The following is a 4,328-nucleotide window of genomic DNA, read 5'->3' as shown; positions in this document are numbered from 1 at the left end:
AGAACACCGGGGCGAGGTCGGTGTGTCTGACCGTGACGGCCCTCGATGTGAAGAGGAAGTCTATCCGGGACTGGGCTGAACCGTTTGGTCCTGACCAGGTGAACCGTGGCTGGACTCCGCCTGCAGGGTCACTGAAGGCGTCGCGCAGCTTTGCATCTTTGACCGTTTCCACCAGGAGTTTGGAGGTGCCGTCCAGTCTGTGGTTGGCACTGCCGGATCGTCCAGCCGCATCGATGATGCAGTTGAAGTCACCGGCCAGAACGAGCGGTCTAGACGTGGCCAGCAGCGGTGGGAGCTGCTGGAGGACGGCCACCCGCTCGCTCCACCTGGGTGAGGCATACACATTTATCAGCCGGAGCGGAGAACCACGGTACATTACATCCACCACCAAGAGACGACCCCCCACCACCTCCCTTACCTCAGTGATGGTGAAGCCCCCTCCCCGCAGCAAGATCCCCAGACCGGACGCACGACAATCATTTCCCCCCGACCATACCGACAGTCCGTGGGGCCACCATCGCGACCACCTCCGATAGCAGCGAAGGTGTGGCAGCCCGCACTCCTGTAAGTCACATCCGCCTTTACCTTGGCCAGGTACTGCAAGGCGGTTACACATCGCACAGTGCTCTTCACACTGCGCACGTTTAAGGATGCCAGTTTCAGCTCCATTGTCCTTTATTGTCCCAGGCGATCCTCCCGCATGCCAATCATCTGGCTCAGTTCCTGCACATTTTTGTCGCACAGGTAGTGGTACAGGTTGGTGGCTTCCTCAGCACAGGGTGTATTTTCTGGCGAAGCCACTGCGCTGCTCCCAGTGTCCTGGAGCTGGGGCCCATTGGCCACTGCACTGCTCCCGGTCTCCCGGAGCTGGGGCCCATTGGCCACTGCACTGCTCCCGGTCTCCCGGAGCTGGGGCCCATTGGCCATTGTGCCGCTCCCGGTCTCCCGGAGCAGGGGCCCATTGGCCGTTGTGCCGCTCACGGTCTCCCGGAGCAGGGGCCCATTGGCCGTTGTGCCGCTCACGGTCTCCTGGGGCTGGGGCCCATTGGCACTGCTCCCAGTCTCCTGAGGCTGGGGGGCAACAGACACGTTCTTTCTCTTACCTTCCTCCTCCCCCGTTTCCTTCCTCTGCCTCTGCCTCCGTTGTCGGCTCCTCCCGGTCGTCTCATCCTCCGATGCGGAGAGGCTGCTGGCCTCGTCCTGGGAGAGGACTCTTTTTTGGGACTTGCTTGCCCCCTCCGCCTTTTTCTCCGTGCGCACAGCCTTCAATGTTTTCCTCGACTGTACCAGCTTCCATCCCTCCTCTTCCTGTTCCCCCTCTTCCATCGACTCACCCTCGTGGGGAGGGGCCTGGGGGGCTCCGTCCTGCGGTTGGGGGCTCCTGGTGGTCGCGTTGTCCTCGCCCCTGCTCTCCTTTCCTTTTTGGGCTTTTTCCGTGGTAGGAGGCGTCTCGTCCACCCTGGGGGTGCTGGCAGCGGCCCCTCTTATCGCCTGTGCATAAGTGCTAGCTCTTTTAGGGCAGGCCCTGTAAAGGTGGCCTGCCTCCCCACACAGGTTGCAGCTCTTACTCTCTTTACAATCCCTTGTCTCATGGCCTTCTAACTTGCAGTTTCTGCAGACGATTGTCCTGCATTCTGCCGCCACGTGCCCAGGTTTGTTGCATTTCCTGCACACCCTGGGCTGCCCCACGTACGTCATGTAGCCCCGGTTCCCTCCGATAGCGAACACCGAGGGAGGGTGGACAATGAATCCCTTCCCGTCCACCCTCAGCTTCACCTTTACCTGCCTCTTGCTCGTCCAGATCCCGAACAAGTCCTTTATGTCCACGCAGTTCCCGGCCCCTTCGACGTAGCGCGCAAGGAAGGTGAGGACATCCACGACGGGCACATGTGGGTTAAACATGTGCACCGTGATCATCCGTTCCCTCTGGGTGGGGAGGGTGAAGAGCGGCTGCACCTTCAGCAGTGACAGCGGGGCTTCATCCCCCTTCTCCCGGAAGTCCTGCAGCAACTTCTGCCATCCCGCCGGGTTCTGGAAGGTAACGTCGAAGTATCCGTTACCTGGGAAGTCCTGGAGGCAGAAGATGTCCCCGGCCTTGAATCCACAGGCCTCCAGCAGCACCTTCTTGATGAAGAGATCCCTTGAGAAAGGGTTCCCCTCCTTGAGGTCCTTCACCGATACACGCAGGGTATTCCGGATACCCTGCCCTCCAGCTCCACTTGCTACTGCCATCCCACCTGGATAAGGGTGTTAGGTTGGTTACCCAACCAGCATGGATCCACCCCTAAACCAGACACGTGCTCCTGACCTCCGCTCCTCGTCGATGATCTAATGCAAATACTGCTCTTATACTTACCCTGTTCTTATAAGAACATTAGATTGTGCCAGAACAGATACTACACTTGATCTTAGCCAAAAGGCCGAGAAGCGATCTGGAGGAGTGTAAGGCAAAGCCAGCAAAGTCCCATCAAGGATAGTCCGAGGGTCACCAATGAGGTAGATGGTAGTTCAGCACTGCTCTCTGGTTGTGGTAGGACGGTTCAGTTGCCTGATAACAGCTGGGAAGAAACTGTCCCTGAATCCGGAGGTGTGCGTTTTCACAATATTCAATGGTGCTTTTTATTGTGACACTAGACCAAGTGGACCCGATGGGCCCAAACCTCTCCTTCATTGGTGGAGCATCCTCTCTCTCCCCCCCTCCCCTCTGCTCTCTTCCCCTCCCCCATCCCCCCTCCCCCCTGCTCCCCCTCCTCCCCCTTCTCCCTCCACCCTCCCCTCCCCATCCCCCTCAACCCCCCTTATCCTCTTTCCTCCCCCCTCCCCCTCCCCAGCCCCCTTCCCCCCTCCATCCCCTTCAACCCCCCCTTATCCTCCTCCCCCCCTCCCCCTCCCCTGCCCTCCCTCCATCCCCCCCTCTCCATCCCCCACAACCCCCTTATCCTCTTTCCTCCCCCCTCCCTCTCCCCCTCCCCCCCTCTCCATCCCCCCTCCATCCCCCTCAACCCCCCTTATTTCCTCCCCCCCTCCCTCCACCCACCCCCTCCCTCCCCCCTCCCTCCCTAGGAGATAGATTTAAACAATAAAATGTGAATAACTTAAAAAATATAACACCGATTTCAATGAAACCTCTTCCATTAGCACCAAAGGGACGACGGTGAGTAAGGTGGGCCTAGAATTGTTGCGCTATCGTGGACCGTTTTGGATGTAGTTCAGGAACAAACAAACGAGAGTTTTAGTATATAGATATATTAATTCTGGTGTCAGGGGTTATGGGGAGAAGGCAGGAGAATGGGGTTAGGAGGGAGAGATAGATCAGCCGTGATTGAATGGCGGAGTAGACTTGATGTGCCGAATGGCCTAATTCTGATCCTATCACTTATGAACTTATGGACTTATGAATTGTTAACACAGTGAAATTATTTACAGTCCAGTAAAGTGTGCGGGGATCGCTGGTCGGTGTGGACTTGATGGGCCGAAGGACCTGTTTACAAGCTGCTACTCTGAACTAAACTAAACTAAATTAAAGTATCACCATCTTTAATTTAGAGAGTGTACAGGAATAACACATTGGGAGTTTGCAATCAGAATTATGAATGAACCACCTGCAGTTTAGTTTAGTTTTGTTTTAAGATACATTGTGGAAGCAGGCCCTTCGGCCCACCGATTCCACACTGACTCGGCGCTCACCCATTTATACCAGGCCTATCTTACACACTAGAGACAATTTACAGAAGCCAATTGTCTTACAAACTTGCAAGTCATTGGAGTGTGGGAGGAAACCGGGGCACCCGGAGAAAACCCACGCAGGTCACGGGGAGAACGTACAAACTCCGCACAGACAGCACCCGTAGTCAGGATTGAACCCGGGTCTCTGGCGCTGTGAGGCAGCAACTCTACCGCTGCGCCACCGTGCTACACTAAGTGTAAAGTGTTCATTAACTAATCTAACTTGAAACATTTCAGTCAGGCTAACAGAAGCAAAGACATGTAATGTTACAAGCTGTGCATGTAGGGTTGCCAACTTCCTCACTCCCAAATACGGGACAAGGTGACGTCACCGCCACGCGCCCCATGTGACCTAGCCCGCTCCAACAACGGTGGCCACCCGGGCCCGGAGGCGGGTTGCTACGCAACCTCCGTTAGGCGGCGCCCAGGCCTCCGAACCTAGACTGTCCAGAGCTAAAATGTCAGACACCTAGAGTGTTGGGACCTAAACTGTCAGGACCTAAAACATCGGGGCCTACAGAGTCGTGGCCTACAGCGCCAGGGCCTACAGAATCGGGGCCTACAGCATCGCGGCCTACAGCTTCGGGGCCTACAGCTTCGGG

At 56.7% G+C, this 4,328-nt stretch overlaps 1 pseudogene; it reads right to left on the bottom strand.

Moving 5' to 3' along the window:
- Nucleotides 1–2,335: 2,335 nt before the first annotated feature.
- LOC144599741 (U2 spliceosomal RNA) lies at nucleotides 2,336–2,432 on the bottom strand (annotated as a pseudogene).
- Between the last annotated feature and the right edge of the window lie 1,896 nt (nucleotides 2,433–4,328).

This window comes from Rhinoraja longicauda, chromosome 13 (genome assembly GCF_053455715.1).
Source record: "Rhinoraja longicauda isolate Sanriku21f chromosome 13, sRhiLon1.1, whole genome shotgun sequence".
NCBI lineage: Eukaryota > Metazoa > Chordata > Chondrichthyes > Rajiformes > Arhynchobatidae > Rhinoraja > Rhinoraja longicauda.
This window is presented reverse-complemented; position numbering and strand designations above follow the sequence as displayed.